Source organism: Capricornis sumatraensis, chromosome 19, assembly GCF_032405125.1.
Source record: "Capricornis sumatraensis isolate serow.1 chromosome 19, serow.2, whole genome shotgun sequence".
Classification (NCBI taxonomy): domain Eukaryota; kingdom Metazoa; phylum Chordata; class Mammalia; order Artiodactyla; family Bovidae; genus Capricornis; species Capricornis sumatraensis.
The window spans coordinates 3678606-3698176 of NC_091087.1; positions in this window are offsets into that span (position 1 = coordinate 3678606).

Here is a 19571-nt window from a genome sequence, read left to right on the forward strand (position 1 = left end):
TGCCCTGCACTGGCTCATCTTTCACGCCGAGGATCGACTCACACCACGGTGGCACGTGGGACAGCCCTGTGGGAAAGCCTCGAGGGAAAGCCTCGAGGGGAAACCACAGATCCTTTGATCCACGCGACGGGAAGCGTGACATTGCTGCTACAGCCTGGAAGGAAAGCGCACGTGCATGCCCCCACTCGAGACGAGGCCTGACTCCCCTGGGGAGACTCCAGAAGGACCCAAAGATCCATGTCAGCCCCTGAGAGGAATCCTCGGTTCCGGAACTGACTCCACACAAGGTTTTTGGCCCCGGTATCGACGGGAGAGGAATCCCGAGAGGCCCCCTAGCAACTCGCATGGGGACTGGCCTCTCCTGAGGCCACCAGGGCGGGTCCCTGTGGTCCCCGTCGTAACTCGAGAACACCTGCCGAAACTCGAGATAATACAGGAAGTTCTCCCTTCCAGGCGAGATGAGGCCTATTTCCGATGAGGCGTCTGGAGACTAATGACACCTAACCTCTGGAACTTCGAAAGGGTCTTTCACACCCTTGCTGCAACTCAAGAAGTTCAGCGCCATACCAGTCTCCACTCGAGAGGAAGCACGATGGTCCCGCCCACATCCAGAGGAGCCCCGTTTCCGCCTCGTAGCTCGAGATGACGGATCCTTTCCCTGCTTTCAACGGGAAAGAATTCCCGGCATTCCCGACCCATCTCAAGAGGAGGCACTCTCAACAGGAAAGGCGAGAGGAACTCCATGGTCGTACCACCATTCCAAGAGTCCCCCAGATGTCTCAGTCCATTCCAGAGGAACCTCTTTGCCCTGCACTGGCTCATCTTTCACGCCGAGGATCGACTCACACCACGGTGGCACGTGGGACAGCCCTGTGGGAAAGCCTCGAGGGAAAGCCTCGAGGGAAAACCACAGATCCTTTGATCCATGCGACGGGAAGCGTGACATTGCTGCTACAGCCTGGAAGGAAAGCGCACGTGCATGCCCCCACTCGAGACGAGGCCTGACTCCCCTGGGGAGACTCCAGAAGTACCCAAAGATCCATGTCAGCCCCTGAGAGGAATCCTCGGTTCCGGCCCTGACTCCACACAAGGTTTTTGGCCCCGGGATCGACGGGAGAGGAATCCCGAGAGGCCCCCTAGCAACTCGCATGGGGACTGGCCTCTCCTGAGGCCACCAGGGCGGGTCCCTGAGGTCCCCGTCGTAACTCGAGAACACCTGCCGCAACTCGAGAAAATCCAGGAAGTTTTCCCTTCCAGGCGAGATGAGGCCTATTTCCAATGAGGCGCCTGGAGACTAATGACACCTAACCTCTGGAACTTCGAAAGGGTCTTTCACACCCTTGCTGCAACTCAAGAAGTTCACCACCATACCCGTCTCCACTCGAGAGGAAGCACGATGCTCCCGCCCACATCCAGAGGAGCCCCGTTTCCCCCTCGTAGCTCGAGATGAGGGATCCTTTCCCTGCTTTCAACGGGAAAGAATTCCCGGCGTTCCCGTCGCATCTCAAGAGGAGGCACTCTCAACAGGAAAGGCGAGAAGAACTCCATGGTCGTACCACCATTCCAAGAGTCCCCCAGATGTCTCAGTCCATTCCAGAGGAAGCTCTTTGCCCTGCACTGGCTCATCTTTCACGCCGAGGATCGACTCACACCACGGTGGCACGTGGGACAGCCCTGTGGGAAAGCCTCGAGGGAAAGCCTCGAGGGGAAACCACAGATCCTTTGATCCACGCGACGGGAAGCGTGACATTGCTGCTACAGCCTGGAAGGAAAGCGCACGTGCATGCCCCCACTCGAGACGAGGCCTGACTCCCCTGGGGAGACTCCAGAAGGACCCAAAGATCCATGTCAGTCCCTGAGAGGAATCCTCGGTTCCGGCCCTGACTCCACACAAGGTTTTTGGCCCCGGTATCGACGGGAGAGGAATCCCGAGAGGCCCCCTAGCAACTCGCATGGGGACTGGCCTCTCCTGAGGCCACCAGGGCGGGTCCCTGAGGTCCCCGTCGTAACTCGAGAACACCTGCCGCTACTCGAGAAAATCCAGGAAGTTCTCCCTTCCAGGCGAGATGAGGCCTATTTCCGATGAGGCGTCTGGAGACTAATGACACCTAACCTCTGGAACTTCGAAAGGGTCTTTCACACCCTTGCTGCAACTCAAGAAGTTCAGCGCCATACCAGTCTCCACTCGAGAGGAAGCACGATGGTCCCGCCCACATCCAGAGGAGCCCCGTTTCCCCCTCGTAGCTCGAGATGACGGATCCTTTCCCTGCTTTCAACGGGAAAGTATTCCCGGCGTTCCCGTCGCATCTCAAGTGGAGGCACTCTCAACAGGAAAGGCGAGAGGAACTCCATGGTCGTACCACCATTCCAAGAGTCCCCCAGATGTCTCAGTCCATTCCAGAGGAAGCTCTTTGCCCTGCACTGGCTCATCTTTCACGCCGAGGATCGACTCACACCACGGTGGCACGTGGGACAGCCCTGTGGGAAAGCCTCGAGGGAATGCCTCGAGGGAAAACCACAGATCCTTTGATCCATGCGACGGGAAGCGTGACATTGCTGCTACAGCCTGGAAGGAAAGCGCACGTGCATGCCCCCACTCGAGACGAGGCCTGACTCCCCTGGGGAGACTCCAGAAGTACCCAAAGATCCATGTCAGCCCCTGAGAGGAATCCTAGGTTCCGGCCCTGACGCCACACAAGGTTTTTGGCCCCGGGATCGACGGGAGAGGAATCCCGAGAGGCCCCCTAGCAACTCGCATGGGGACTGGCCTCTCCTGAGGCCACCAGGGCGGGTCCCTGAGGTCCCCGTCGTAACTCGAGAACACCTGCCGCAACTCGAGAAAATCCAGGAAGTTCTCCCTTCCAGGCGAGATGAGGCCTATTTCCGATGAGGCGCCTGGAGACTAATGACACCTAACCTCTGGAACTTCGAAAGGGTCTTTCACACCCTTGCTGCAACTCAAGAAGTTCACCGCCATACCCGTCTCCACTCGAGAGGAAGCACGATGGTCCCGCCCACATCCAGAGGAGCCCCGTTTCCCCCTCGTAGCTCGAGATGAGGGATCCTTTCCCTGCTTTCAACGGGAAAGAATTCCTGGCGTTCCCGTCGCATCTCAACAGGAGGCACTCTCAACAGGAAAGGCGAGAGGAAATCCATGGTCGTACCACCATTCCAAGAGTCCCCCAGATGTCTCAGTCCATTCCAGAGGAAGCTCTTTGCCCTGCACTGGCTCATCTTTCACGCCGAGGATCGACTCACACCACGGTGGCACGTGGGACAGCCCTGTGGGAAAGCCTCGAGGGAAAGCCTCGAGGGGAAACCACAGATCCTTTGATCCACGCGACGGGAAGCGTGACATTGCTGCTACAGCCTGGAAGGAAAGCGCACGTGCATGCCCCCACTCGAGACGAGGCCTGACTCCCCTGGGGAGACTCCAGAAGGACCCAAAGATCCATGTCAGCCCCTGAGAGGAATCCTCGGTTCCGAAACTGACTCCACACAAGGTTTTTGGCCCCGGTATCGACGGGAGAGGAATCCCGAGAGGCCCCCTAGCAACTCGCATGGGGACTGGCCTCTCCTGAGGCCACCAGGGCGGGTCCCTGTGGTCCCCGTCGTAACTCGAGAACACCTGCCGCAACTCGAGATAATACAGGAAGTTCTCCCTTCCAGGCGAGATGAGGCCTATTTCCGATGAGGCGTCTGGAGACTAATGACACCTAACCTCTGGAACTTCGAAAGGGTCTTTCACACCCTTGCTGCAACTCAAGAAGTTCAGCGCCATACCAGTCTCCACTCGAGAGGAAGCACGATGGTCCCGCCCACATCCAGAGGAGCCCCGTTTCCGCCTCGTAGCTCGAGATGACGGATCCTTTCCCTGCTTTCAACGGGAAAGAATTCCCGGCATTCCCGACCCATCTCAAGAGGAGGCACTCTCAACAGGAAAGGCGAGAGGAACTCCATGGTCGTACCACCATTCCAAGAGTCCCCCAGATGTCTCAGTCCATTCCAGAGGAACCTCTTTGCCCTGCACTGGCTCATCTTTCACGCCGAGGATCGACTCACACCACGGTGGCACGTGGGACAGCCCTGTGGGAAAGCCTCGAGGGAAAGCCTCGAGGGAAAACCACAGATCCTTTGATCCACGCGACGGGAAGCGTGACATTGCTGCTACAGCCTGGAAGGAAAGCGCACGTGCATGCCCCCACTCGAGACGAGGCCTGACTCCCCTGGGGAGACTCCAGAAGTACCCAAAGATCCATGTCAGCCCCTGAGAGGAATCCTAGGTTCCGGCCCTGACGCCACACAAGGTTTTTGGCCCCGGGATCGACGGGAGAGGAATCCCGAGAGGCCCCCTAGCAACTCGCATGGGGACTGGCCTCTCCTGAGGCCACCAGGGCGGGTCCCTGAGGTCCCCGTCGTAACTCGAGAACACCTGCCGCAACTCGAGAAAATCCAGGAAGTTCTCCCTTCCAGGCGAGATGAGGCCTATTTCCGATGAGGCGCCTGGAGACTAATGACACCTAACCTCTGGAACTTCGAAAGGGTCTTTCACACCCTTGCTGCAACTCAAGAAGTTCACCGCCATACCCGTCTCCACTCGAGAGGAAGCACGATGGTCCCGCCCACATCCAGAGGAGCCCCGTTTCCCCCTCGTAGCTCGAGATGAGGGATCCTTTCCCTGCTTTCAACGGGAAAGAATTCCTGGCGTTCCCGTCGCATCTCAACAGGAGGCACTCTCAACAGGAAAGGCGAGAGGAAATCCATGGTCGTACCACCATTCCAAGAGTCCCCCAGATGTCTCAGTCCATTCCAGAGGAAGCTCTTTGCCCTGCACTGGCTCATCTTTCACGCCGAGGATCGACTCACACCACGGTGGCACGTGGGACAGCCCTGTGGGAAAGCCTCGAGGGAAAGCCTCGAGGGGAAACCACAGATCCTTTGATCCACGCGACGGGAAGCGTGACATTGCTGCTACAGCCTGGAAGGAAAGCGCACGTGCATGCCCCCACTCGAGACGAGGCCTGACTCCCCTGGGGAGACTCCAGAAGGACCCAAAGATCCATGTCAGCCCCTGAGAGGAATCCTCGGTTCCGGCCCTGACTCCACACAAGGTTTTTGGCCCCGGGATCGACGGGAGAGGAATCCCGAGAGGCCCCCTAGCAACTCGCATGGGGACTGGCCTCTCCTGAGGCCACCAGGGCGGGTCCCTGAGGTCCCCGTCGTAACTCGAGAACACCTGCCGCAACTCGAGAAAATCCAGGAAGTTCTCCCTTCCAGGCGAGATGAGGCCTATTTCTGATGAGGCGTCTGGAGACTAATGACACCTAACCTCTGGAACTTCTAAAGGGTCTTTCACACCCTTGCTGCAACTCAAGAAGTTCACCGCCATACCCGTCCCACTCGAGAGGAAGCACGATGGTCCCGCCCACATCCAGAGGAGCCCCGTTTCCCCCTCGCAGCTCGAAATGACGGATCCTTTCCCTGCTTTCAACGGGAAAGAATTCCCGGCGTTCCCGTCGCATCGCAAGAGGAGGCACTCTCAACAGGAAAGGCGAGAGGAACTCCATGGTCGTACCACCATTCCAAGAGTCCCCCAGATGTTTCAGTCCATTCCAGAGGAGCCTCTTTGCCCTGCACTGGCTCATCTTTCACGCCGAGGATCGACTCACACCACGGTGGCACGTGGGACAGCCCTGTGGGAAAGCCTCGAGGGAAAGCCTCGAGGGAAAACCACAGATCCTTTGATCCACCCGACGGGAAGCGTGAAATTGCTGCTACAGCCTGGACGGAAAGCGCACGTGCATGCCCCCACTCGAGACGAGGCCTGACTCCCCTGGGGAGACTCCAGAAGTACCCAAAGATCCATGTCAGCCCCTGAGAGGAATCCTCGGTTCCGGCCCTGACTCCACACAAGGTTTTTGGCCCCGGTATCGACGGGAGAGGAATCCCGAGAGGCCCCCTAGCAACTCGCATGGGGACTGGCCTCTCCTGAGGCCACCAGGGCGGGTCCCTGAGGTCCCTGTCGTAACTCGAGAACACCTGCCGCAACTCGAGAAAATCCAGGAAGTTCTCCCTTCCAGGCGAGATGAGGCCTATTTCCGATGAGGCGTCTGGAGACTAATGACACCTAACCTCTGGAACTTCGAAAGGGTCTTTCACACCCTTGCTGCAACTCAAGAAGTTCACCGCCATACCCGTCTCCACTCGAGAGGAAGCACGATGGCCCCGCCCACATCCAGAGGAGCCCCGTTTCCCCCTCGGAGCTCGAGATGAGGGATCCTTTCCCTGCTTTCAAGGGGAAAGAATTCCCGGCGTTCCCGTCGCATCTCAAGAGGAGGCACTCTCAACAGGAAAGGCGAGAGGAACTCCATGGTCGTACCACCATTCCAAGAGTCCCCCAGATGTCTCAGTCCATTCCAGAGGAACCTCTTTGCCCTGCACTGGCTCATCTTTCACGCCGAGGGTCGACTCACACCACGGTGGCACGTGGGACAGCCCTGTGGGAAAGCCTCGAGGGAAAGCCTCGAGGGAAAACCACAGATCCTTTGATCCACGCGTCGGGAAGCGTGACATTGCTGCTACAGCCTGGAAGGAAAGCGCACGTGCATGCCCCCACTCGAGACGAGGCCTGACTCCCCTGGGGAGACTCCAGAAGTACCCAAAGATCCATGTCAGCCCCTGAGAGGAATCCTCGGTTCCGGCCCTGACTCCACACAAGGTTTTTGGCCCCGGGATCGACGGGAGAGGAATCCCGAGAGGCCCCCTAGCAACTCGCAAGGGGACTGGCCTCTCCTGAGGCCACCAGGGCGGGTCCCTGAGGTCGCCGTCGTAACTCGAGAACACCTGCCGCAACTCGAGAAAATCCAGGAAGTTCTCCCTTCCAGGCGAGATGAGGCCTATTTCCGATGAGGCGCCTGGAGACTAATGACACCTAACCTCTGGAACTTCGAAAGGGTCTTTCACACCCTTGCTGCAACTCAAGAAGTTCACCGCCATACCCGTCTCCACTCGAGAGGAAGCACGATGGTCCCGCCCACATCCAGAGGAGCCCCGTTTCCCCCTCGTAGCTCGAGATGACGGATCGTTTCCCTGCTTTCAACGGGAAAGAATTCCCGGCGTTCCCGTCGCATCTCAAGAGGAGGCACTCTCAACAGGAAAGGCGAGAGGAACTCCATGGTCGTACCACCATTCCAAGAGTCCCCCAGATGTCTCAGTCCATTCCAGAGGAACCTCTTTGCCCTGCACTGGCTCATCTTTCACGCCGAGGATCGACTCACACCACGGTGGCACGTGGGACAGCCCTGTGGGAAAGCCTCGAGGGAAAGCCTCGAGGGAAAACCACAGATCCTTTGATCCATGCGACGGGAAGGGTGACATTGCTGCTACAGCCTGGAAGGAAAGCGCACGCGCATGCCCCCACTCGAGACGAGGCCTGACTCCCCTGGGGAGACTCCAGAAGTACCCAAAGATCCATGTCAGCCCCTGAGAGGAATCCTCGGTTCCGGCCCTGACTCCACACAAGGTTTTTGGCCCCGGGATCGACGGGAGAGGAATCCCGAGAGGCCCCCTAGCAACTCGCATGGGGACTGGCCTCTCCTGAGGCCACCAGGGCGGGTCCCTGAGGTCCCCGTCGTAACTCGAGAACACCTGCCGCAACTCGAGAAAATCCAGGAAGTTCTCCCTTCCAGGCGAGATGAGGCCTATTTCTGATGAGGCGTCTGGAGACTAATGACACCTAACCTCTGGAACTTCTAAAGGGTCTTTCACACCCTTGCTGCAACTCAAGAAGTTCACCGCCATACCCGTCTCCACTCGAGAGGAAGCACGATGGTCCCGCCCACATCCAGAGGAGCCCCGTTTCCCCCTCGCAGCTCGAAATGACGGATCCTTTCCCTGCTTTCAACGGGAAAGAATTCCCGGCGTTCCCGTCGCATCTCAAGAGGAGGCACTCTCAACAGGAAAGGCGAGAGGAACTCCATGGTCGTACCACCACTCCAAGAGTCCCCCAGAAGTCTCAGTCCATTCCAGAGGAAGCTCTTTGCCCTGCACGGACTCATCTTTCACGCCGAGGATCGACTCTCACCACGGTGGCACGTGGGACAGCCCTGTGGGAAAGCCTCGAGGGAAAGCCTCGAGGGAAAACCACAGATCCTTTGATCCAGGCCACGGGAAGCGTGACATTGCTGCTACAGCCTGGAAGGAAAGCGCACGTGCATGCCCCCACTCGAGACGAGGCCTGTCTCCCCTGGGGAGACTCCAAAAGTACTCAAAGATCAATGTCAGCCCCTGAGAGGAATCCTCGGTTCCGGCCCTGACTCCACACAAGGTTTTTGGCCCCGGTATCGACGGGAGAGGAATCCCGAGAGGCCCCCTAGCAACTCGCATGGGGACTGGCCTCTACTGAGGCCACCAGGGCGGGTCCCTGATGTCCCCGTCGTAACTCGAGAACACCTGCCGCAACTCGAGAAAATCCAGGAAGTTCTCCCTTCCAGGCGAGATGAGGCCTATTTCCAATGAGGCGTCTGGAGACTAATGACACCTAACCTCTGGAACTTCGAAAGGGTCTTTCACACCCTTGCTGCAACTCAAGAAGTTCACCGCCATACCCGTCTCCACTCGAGAGGAAGCACGATGGTCCCGCCCACATCCAGAGGAGCCCCGTTTCCCCCTCGTAGCTCGAGATGAGGGATCCTTTCCCTGCTTTCAATGGGAAAGAATTCCCGGCATTCCCGTCGCATCTCAAGAGGAGGCACTCTCAACAGGAAAGGCGAGAGGAACTCCATGGTCGTACCACCATTCCAAGAGTCCCCCAGATGTCTCAGTCCATTCCAGAGGAACCTCTTTGCCCTGCACTGGCTCATCTTTCACGCCGAGGATCGACTCACACCACGGTGGCACGTGGGACAGCCCTGTGGGAAAGCCTCGAGGGAAAGCCTCGAAGGAAAACCACAGATCCTTTGATCCATGCCACGGGAAGCGTGACATTGCTGCTACAGCCTGCAAGGAAAGCGCACGTGCATGCCCCCACTCGAGACGAGGCCTGACTCCCCTGGGGAGACTCCAGAAGTACCCAAAGATCCATGTCAGCCCCTGAGAGGAATCCTCGGTTCCGGCCCTGACTCCACACAAGGTTTTTGGCCCCGGGATCGACGGGAGAGGAATCCCGAGAGGCCCCCTAGCAACTCGCATGGGGACTGGCCTCTCCTGAGGCCACCAGGGCGGGTCCCTGAGGTCCCCGTCGTAACTCGAGAACACCTGCCGCAACTCGAGAAAATCCAGGAAGTTCTCCCTTCCAGGCGAGATGAGGCCTATTTCCGATGAGGCGTCTGGAGACTAATGACACCTAACCTCTGGAACTTCGAAAGGGTCTTTCACACCCTTGCTGCAACTCAAGAAGTTCACCGCCATACCAGTCTCCACTCGAGAGGAAGCACGATGGTCCCGCCCACATCCAGAGGAGCCCCGTTTCCCCCTCGGAGCTCGAGATGAGGGATCCTTTCCCTGCTTTCAACGGGAAAGAATTCCCGGCGTTCCCGTCGCATCGCAAGAGGAGGCACTCTCAACAGGAAAGGCGAGAGGAACTCCATGGTCGTACCACCATTCCAAGAGTCCCCCAGATGTTTCAGTCCATTCCAGAGGAGCCTCTTTGCCCTGCACTGGCTCATCTTTCACGCCGAGGATCGACTCACACCACGGTGGCACGTGGGACAGCCCTGTGGGAAAGCCTCGAGGGAAAGCCTCGAGGGAAAACCACAGATCCTTTGATCCACCCGACGGGAAGCGTGAAATTGCTGCTACAGCCTGGACGGAAAGCGCACGTGCATGCCCCCACTCGAGACGAGGCCTGACTCCCCTGGGGAGACTCCAGAAGTACCCAAAGATCCATGTCAGCCCCTGAGAGGAATCCTCGGTTCCGGCCCTGACTCCACACAAGGTTTTTGGCCCCGGTATCGACGGGAGAGGAATCCCGAGAGGCCCCCTAGCAACTCGCATGGGGACTGGCCTCTCCTGAGGCCACCAGGGCGGGTCCCTGAGGTCCCTGTCGTAACTCGAGAACACCTGCCGCAACTCGAGAAAATCCAGGAAGTTCTCCCTTCCAGGCGAGATGAGGCCTATTTCCGATGAGGCGTCTGGAGACTAATGACACCTAACCTCTGGAACTTCGAAAGGGTCTTTCACACCCTTGCTGCAACTCAAGAAGTTCACCGCCATACCCGTCTCCACTCGAGAGGAAGCACGATGGCCCCGCCCACATCCAGAGGAGCCCCGTTTCCCCCTCGGAGCTCGAGATGAGGGATCCTTTCCCTGCTTTCAAGGGGAAAGAATTCCCGGCGTTCCCGTCGCATCTCAAGAGGAGGCACTCTCAACAGGAAAGGCGAGAGGAACTCCATGGTCGTACCACCATTCCAAGAGTCCCCCAGATGTCTCAGTCCATTCCAGAGGAACCTCTTTGCCCTGCACTGGCTCATCTTTCACGCCGAGGGTCGACTCACACCACGGTGGCACGTGGGACAGCCCTGTGGGAAAGCCTCGAGGGAAAGCCTCGAGGGAAAACCACAGATCCTTTGATCCACGCGACGGGAAGCGTGACATTGCTGCTACAGCCTGGAAGGAAAGCGCACGTGCATGCCCCCACTCGAGACGAGGCCTGACTCCCCTGGGGAGACTCCAGAAGTACCCAAAGATCCATGTCAGCCCCTGAGAGGAATCCTCGGTTCCGGCCCTGACTCCACACAAGGTTTTTGGCCCCGGGATCGACGGGAGAGGAATCCCGAGAGGCCCCCTAGCAACTCGCAAGGGGACTGGCCTCTCCTGAGGCCACCAGGTCGGGTCCCTGAGGTCCCCGTCGTAACTCGAGAACACCTGCCGCAACTCGAGAAAATCCAGGAAGTTCTCCCTTCCAGGCGAGATGAGGCCTATTTCCGATGAGGCGTCTGGAGACTAATGACACCTAACCTCTGGAACTTCGAAAGGGTCTTTCACACCCTTGCTGCAACTCAAGAAGTTCAGCGCCATACCCGTCTCCACTCGAGAGGAAGCACGATGGTCCCGCCCACATCCAGAGGAGCCCCGTTTCCCCCTCGTAGCTCGACATGACGGATCCTTTCCCTGCTTTCAACGGGAAAGAATTCCCGGCGTTCCCGTCGCATCTCAAGAGGAGGCACTCTCAACAGGAAAGGCGAGAGGAACTCCATGGTCGTACCACCATTCCAAGAGTCCCCCAGATGTCTCAGTCCATTCCAGACGAACCTCTTTGCCCTGCACTGGCTCATCTTTCACGCCGAGGATCGACTCACACCACGGTGGCACGTGGGACAGCCCTGTGGGAAAGCCTCGAGGGAAAGCCTCGAGGGAAAACCACAGATCCTTTGATCCATGCGACGGGAAGCGTGACATTGCTGCTACAGCCTGGAAGGAAAGCGCACGTGCATGCCCCCACTCGAGACGAGGCCTGACTCCCCTGGGGAGACTCCAGAAGTACCCAAAGATCCATGTCAGCCCCTGAGAGGAATCCTCGGTTCCGGCCCTGACTCCACACAAGGTTTTTGGCCCCTGGATCGACGGGAGAGGAATCCCGAGAGGCCCCCTAGCAACTGGCATGGGGACTGGCCTCTCCTGAGGCCACCAGGGCGGGTCCCTGAGGTCCCCGTCGTAATTCGAGAACACCTGCCGCAACTCGAGAAAATCCAGGAAGTTCTCCCTTCCAGGCGAGATGAGGCCTATTTCCAATGAGGCGCCTGGAGACTAATGACACCTAACCTCTGGAACTTCGAAAGGGTCTTTCACACCCTTGCTGCAACTCAAGAAGTTCACCGCCATACCCGTCTCCACTCGAGAGGAAGCACGATGGTCCCGCCCACATCCAGAGTAGCCCCGTTTCCCCCTCGTAGCTCGAGATGACGGATCCTTTCCCTGCTTTCAACGGGAAAGAATTCCCAGCGTTCCCGTCGCATCGCAAGAGGAGGCACTCTCAACAGGAAAGGCGAGAGGAACTCCATGGTCGTACCACCATTCCAAGAGTCCCCCAGATGTTTCAGTCCATTCCAGAGGAGCCTCTTTGCCCTGCACTGGCTCATCTTTCACGCCGAGGATCGACTCACACCACGGTGGCACGTGGGACAGCCCTGTGGGAAAGCCTCGAGGGAAAGCCTCGAGGGAAAACCACAGATCCTTTGATCCACCCGACGGGAAGCGTGAAATTGCTGCTACAGCATGGACGGAAAGCGCACGTGCATGCCCCCACTCGAGACGAGGCCTGACTCCCCTGGGGAGACTCCAGAAGTACCCAAAGATCCATGTCAGCCCCTGAGAGGAATCCTCGGTTCCGGCCCTGACGCCACACAAGGTTTATGGCCCCGGGATCGACGGGAGAGGAATCCCGAGAGGCCCCCTAGCAACTCGCATGGGGACTGGCCTCTCCTGAGGCCACCAGGGCGGGTCCCTGAGGTCGCCGTCGTAACTCGAGAACACCTGCCGCAACTCGAGAAAATCCAGGAAGTTCTCCCTTCCAGGCGAGATGAGGCCTATTTCCGATGAGGCGCCTGGAGACTAATGACACCTAACCTCTGGAACTTCGAAAGGGTCTTTCACACCCTTGCTGCAACTCAAGAAGTTCACCGCCATACCCGTCTCCACTCGAGAGGAAGCACGATGGTCCCGCCCACATCCAGAGGAGCCCCGTTTCCCCCTCGTAGCTCGAGATGAGGGATCCTTTCCCTGCTTTCAACGGGAAAGAATTCCCGGCGTTCCCGTCGCATCTCAAGAGGAGGCACTCTCAACAGGAAAGGCGAGAGGAACTCCATGGTCGTACCACCATTCCAAGAGTCCCCCAGATGTCTCAGTCCATTCCAGAGGAACCTCTTTGCCCTGCACTGGCTCATCTTTCACGCCGAGGATCGACTCACACCACGGTGGCACGTGGGACAGCCCTGTGGGAAAGCCTCGAGGGAAAGCCTCGAGGGAAAACCACAGATCCTTTGATCCATGCGACGGGAAGGGTGACATTGCTGCTACAGCCTGGAAGGAAAGCGCACGCGCATGCCCCCACTCGAGACGAGGCCTGACTCCCCTGGGGAGACTCCAGAAGTACCCAAAGATCCATGTCAGCCCCTGAGAGGAATCCTCGGTTCCGGCCCTGACACCACACAAGGTTTTTGGCCCCGGGATCGACGGGAGAGGAATCCCGAGAGGCCCCCTAGCAACTCGCATGGGGACTGGCCTCTCCTGAGGCCACCAGGGCGGGTCCCTGAGGTCCCCGTCGTAACTGGAGAACACCTGCCGCAACTCGAGAAAATCCAGGAAGTTCTCCCTTCCAGGCGAGATGAGGCCTATTTCCGATGAGGCGTCTGGAGACTAATGACACCTAACCTCTGGAACTTCGAAAGGGTCTTTCACACCCTTGCTGCAACTCAAGAAGTTCACCGCCATACCAGTCTCCACTCGAGAGGAAGCACGATGGTCCCGCCCACATCCAGAGGAGCCCCGTTTCCCCCTCGGAGCTCGAGATGAGGGATCCTTTCCCTGCTTTCAACGGGAAAGAATTCCCGGCGTTCCCGTCGCATCTCAAGAGGAGGCACTCTCAACAGGAAAGGCGAGAGGAACTCCATGGTCGTACCACCATTCCAAGAGTCCCCCAGATGTCTCAGTCCATTCCAGAGGAACCTCTTTGCCCTGCACTGGCTCATCTTTCACGCCGAGGATCGACTCACACCACGGTGGCACGTGGGACAGCCCTGTGGGAAAGCCTCGAGGGAAAGCCTCGAGGGGAAACCACAGATCCTTTGATCCACGCGACGGGAAGCGTGACATTGCTGCTACAGCCTGGAAGGAAAGCGCACGTGCATGCCCCCACTCGAGACGAGGCCTGACTCCCCTGGGGAGACTCCAGAAGGACCCAAAGATCCATGTCAGCCCCTGAGAGGAATCCTCGGTTCCGGCCCTGACTCCACACAAGGTTTTTGGCCCCGGTATCGATGGGAGAGGAATCCCGAAAGGCCCCCTAGCAACTCGCATGGGGACTGGCCTCTCCTGAGGCCACCAGGGCGGGTCCCTGAGGTCCCCGTCGTAACTCGAGAACACCTGCCGCAACTCGAGAAAATCCAGGAAGTTCTCCCTTCCAGGCGAGATGAGGCCTATTTCCAATGAGGCGCCTGGAGACTAATGACACCTAACCTCTGGAACTTCGAAAGGGTCTTTCACACCCTTGCTGCAACTCAAGAAGTTCACCGCCATACCCGTCTCCACTCGAGAGGAAGCACGATGGTCCCGCCCACATCCAGAGAAGCCCCGTTTCCCCCTCGGAGCTCGAGATGAGGGATCCTTTCCCTGCTTTCAACGGGAAAGAATTCCCGGCGTTCCCGTCGCATCTCAAGAGGAGGCACTCTCAACAGGAAAGGCGAGAGGAACTCCATGGTCGTACCACCATTCCAAGAGTCCCCCAGATGTTTCAGTCCATTCCAGAGGAGCCTCTTTGCCCTGCACTGGCTCATCTTTCACGCCGAGGATCGACTCACACCACGGTGGCACGTGGGACAGCCCTGTGGGAAAGCCTCGAGGGAAAGCCTCGAGGGAAAACCACAGATCCTTTGATCCACCCGACGGGAAGCGTGAAATTGCTGCTACAGCCTGGACGGAAAGCGCACGTGCATGCCCCCACTCGAGACGAGGCCTGACTCCCCTGGGGAGACTCCAGAAGTACCCAAAGATCCATGTCAGCCCCTGAGAGGAATCCTCGGTTCCGGCCCTGACTCCACACAAGGTTTTTGGCCCCGGTATCGACGGGAGAGGAATCCCGAGAGGCCCCCTAGCAACTCGCATGGGGACTGGCCTCTCCTGAGGCCACCAGGGCGGGTCCCTGAGGTCCCTGTCGTAACTCGAGAACACCTGCCGCAACTCGAGAAAATCCAGGAAGTTCTCCCTTCCAGGCGAGATGAGGCCTATTTCCGATGAGGCGTCTGGAGACTAATGACACCTAACCTCTGGAACTTCGAAAGGGTCTTTCACACCCTTGCTGCAACTCAAGAAGTTCACCGCCATACCCGTCTCCACTCGAGAGGAAGCACGATGGCCCCGCCCACATCCAGAGGAGCCCCGTTTCCCCCTCGGAGCTCGAGATGAGGGATCCTTTCCCTGCTTTCAAGGGGAAAGAATTCCCGGCGTTCCCGTCGCATCTCAAGAGGAGGCACTCTCAACAGGAAAGGCGAGAGGAACTCCATGGTCGTACCACCATTCCAAGAGTCCCCCAGATGTCTCAGTCCATTCCAGAGGAACCTCTTTGCCCTGCACTGGCTCATCTTTCACGCCGAGGGTCGACTCACACCACGGTGGCACGTGGGACAGCCCTGTGGGAAAGCCTCGAGGGAAAGCCTCGAGGGAAAACCACAGATCCTTTGATCCACGCGACGGGAAGCGTGACATTGCTGCTACAGCCTGGAAGGAAAGCGCACGTGCATGCCCCCACTCGAGACGAGGCCTGACTCCCCTGGGGAGACTCCAGAAGTACCCAAAGATCCATGTCAGCCCCTGAGAGGAATCCTCGGTTCCGGCCCTGACTCCACACAAGGTTTTTGGCCCCGGGATCGACGGGAGAGGAATCCCGAGAGGCCCCCTAGCAACTCGCAAGGGGACTGGCCTCTCCTGAGGCCACCAGGGCGGGTCCCTGAGGTCCCCGTCGTAACTCGAGAACACCTGCCGCAACTCGAGAAAATCCAGGAAGTTCTCCCTTCCAGGCGAGATGAGGCCTATTTCCGATGAGGCGTCTGGAGACTAATGACACCTAACCTCTGGAACTTCGAAAGGGTCTTTCACACCCTTGCTGCAACTCAAGAAGTTCAGCGCCATACCCGTCTCCACTCGAGAGGAAGCACGATGGTCCCGCCCACATCCAGAGGAGCCCCGTTTCCCCCTCGTAGCTCGACATGACGGATCCTTTCCCTGCTTTCAACGGGAAAGAATTCCCGGCGTTCCCGTCGCATCTCAAGAGGAGGCACTCTCAACAGGAAAGGCGAGAGGAACTCCATGGTCGTACCACCATTCCAAGAGTCCCCCAGATGTCTCAGTCCATTCCAGAGGAACCTCTTTGCCCTGCACTGGCTCATCTTTCACGCCGAGGATCGACTCACACCACGGTGGCACGTGGGACAGCCCTGTGGGAAAGCCTCGAGGGAAAGCCTCGAGGGGAAACCACAGATCCTTTGATCCACGCGACGGGAAGCGTGACATTGCTGCTACAGCCTGGAAGGAAAGCGCACGTGCATGCCCCCACTCGAGACGAGGCCTGACTCCCCTGGGGAGACTCCAGAAGGACCCAAAGATCCATGTCAGCCCCTGAGAGGAATCCTCGGTTCCGGCCCTGACTCCACACAAGGTTTTTGGCCCCGGTATCGATGGGAGAGGAATCCCGAAAGGCCCCCTAGCAACTCGCATGGGGACTGGCCTCTCCTGAGGCCACCAGGGCGGGTCCCTGAGGTCCCCGTCGTAACTCGAGAACACCTGCCGCAACTCGAGAAAATCCAGGAAGTTCTCCCTTCCAGGCGAGATGAGGCCTATTTCCAATGAGGCGCCTGGAGACTAATGACACCTAACCTCTGGAACTTCGAAAGGGTCTTTCACACCCTTGCTGCAACTCAAGAAGTTCACCGCCATACCCGTCTCCACTCGAGAGGAAGCACGATGGTCCCGCCCACATCCAGAGAAGCCCCGTTTCCCCCTCGGAGCTCGAGATGAGGGATCCTTTCCCTGCTTTCAACGGGAAAGAATTCCCGGCGTTCCCGTCGCATCTCAAGAGGAGGCACTCTCAACAGGAAAGGCGAGAGGAACTCCATGGTCGTACCACCATTCCAAGAGTCCCCCAGATGTTTCAGTCCATTCCAGAGGAGCCTCTTTGCCCTGCACTGGCTCATCTTTCACGCCGAGGATCGACTCACACCACGGTGGCACGTGGGACAGCCCTGTGGGAAAGCCTCGAGGGAAAGCCTCGAGGGAAAACCACAGATCCTTTGATCCACCCGACGGGAAGCGTGAAATTGCTGCTACAGCCTGGACGGAAAGCGCACGTGCATGCCCCCACTCGAGACGAGGCCTGACTCCCCTGGGGAGACTCCAGAAGTACCCAAAGATCCATGTCAGCCCCTGAGAGGAATCCTCGGTTCCGGCCCTGACTCCACACAAGGTTTTTGGCCCCGGTATCGACGGGAGAGGAATCCCGAGAGGCCCCCTAGCAACTCGCATGGGGACTGGCCTCTCCTGAGGCCACCAGGGCGGGTCCCTGAGGTCCCTGTCGTAACTCGAGAACACCTGCCGCAACTCGAGAAAATCCAGGAAGTTCTCCCTTCCAGGCGAGATGAGGCCTATTTCCGATGAGGCGTCTGGAGACTAATGACACCTAACCTCTGGAACTTCGAAAGGGTCTTTCACACCCTTGCTGCAACTCAAGAAGTTCACCGCCATACCCGTCTCCACTCGAGAGGAAGCACGATGGCCCCGCCCACATCCAGAGGAGCCCCGTTTCCCCCTCGGAGCTCGAGATGAGGGATCCTTTCCCTGCTTTCAAGGGGAAAGAATTCCCGGCGTTCCCGTCGCATCTCAAGAGGAGGCACTCTCAACAGGAAAGGCGAGAGGAACTCCATGGTCGTACCACCATTCCAAGAGTCCCCCAGATGTCTCAGTCCATTCCAGAGGAACCTCTTTGCCCTGCACTGGCTCATCTTTCACGCCGAGGGTCGACTCACACCACGGTGGCACGTGGGACAGCCCTGTGGGAAAGCCTCGAGGGAAAGCCTCGAGGGAAAACCACAGATCCTTTGATCCACGCGACGGGAAGCGTGACATTGCTGCTACAGCCTGGAAGGAAAGCGCACGTGCATGCCCCCACTCGAGACGAGGCCTGACTCCCCTGGGGAGACTCCAGAAGTACCCAAAGATCCATGTCAGCCCCTGAGAGGAATCCTCGGTTCCGGCCCTGACTCCACACAAGGTTTTTGGCCCCGGGATCGACGGGAGAGGAATCCCGAGAGGCCCCCTAGCAACTCGCAAGGGGACTGGCCTCTCCTGAGGCCACCAGGGCGGGTCCCTGAGGTCCCCGTCGTAACTCGAGAACACCTGCCGCAACTCGAGAAAATCCAGGAAGTTCTCCCTTCCAGGCGAGATGAGGCCTATTTCCGATGAGGCGTCTGGAGACTAATGACACCTAACCTCTGGAACTTCGAAAGGGTCTTTCACACCCTTGCTGCAACTCAAGAAGTTCAGCGCCATACCCGTCTCCACTCGAGAGGAAGCACGATGGTCCCGCCCACATCCAGAGGAGCCCCGTTTCCCCCTCGTAGCTCGACATGACGGATCCTTTCCCTGCTTTCAACGGGAAAGAATTCCCGGCGTTCCCGTCGCATCTCAAGAGGAGGCACTCTCAACAGGAAAGGCGAGAGGAACTCCATGGTCGTACCACCATTCCAAGAGTCCCCCAGATGTCTCAGTCCATTCCAGAGGAACCTCTTTGCCCTGCACTGGCTCATCTTTCACGCCGAGGATCGACTCACACCACGGTGGCACGTGGGACAGCCCTGTGGGAAAGCCTCGAGGGAAAGCCTCGAGGGAAAACCACAGATCCTTTGATCCATGCGACGGGAAGCGTGACATTGCTGCTACAGCCTGGAAGGAAAGCGCACGTGCATGCCCCCACTCGAGACGAGGCCTGACTCCCCTGGGGAGACTCCAGAAGTACCCAAAGATCCATGTCAGCCCCTGAGAGGAATCCTCGGTTCCGGCCCTGACTCCACACAAGGTTTTTGGCCCCTGGATCGACGGGAGAGGAATCCCGAGAGGCCCCCTAGCAACTCGCATGGGGACTGGCCTCTCCTGAGGCCACCAGGGCGGGTCCCTGAGGTCCTAGTCGTAATTCGAGAACACCTGCCGCAACTCGAGAAAATCCAGGAAGTTCTCCCTTCCAGGCGAGATGAGGCCTATTTCCAATGAGGCGCCTGGAGACTAATGACACCTAACCTCTGGAACTTCGAAAGGGTCTTTCACACCCTTGCTGCAACTCAAGAAGTTCACCGCCATACCCGTCTCCACTCGAGAGGAAGCACGATGGTCCCGCCCACATCCAGAGGAGCCCCGTTTCCCCCTCGTAGCTCGAGATGAGGGATCCTTTCCCTGCTTTCAACGGGAAAGAATTCCCGGCGTTCCCGTCGCATCTCAAGAGGAGGCACTCTCAACAGGAAAGGCGAGAAGAACTCCATGGTCGTACCACCATTCCAAGAGTCCCCCAGATGTCTCAGTCCATTCCAGAGGAAGCTCTTTGCCCTGCACTGGCTCATCTTTCACGCCGAGGATCGACTCACACCACGGTGGCACGTGGGACAGCCCTGTGGGAAAGCCTCGAGGGAAAGCCTCGAGGGGAAATCACAGATCCTTTGATCCACGCGACGGGAAGCGTGACATTGCTGCTACAGCCTGGAAGGAAAGCGCACGTGCATGCCCCCACTCGAGACGAGGCCTGACTCCCCTGGGGAGACTCCAGAAGGACCCAAAGATCCATGTCAGTCCCTGAGAGGAATCCTCGGTTCCGGCCCTGA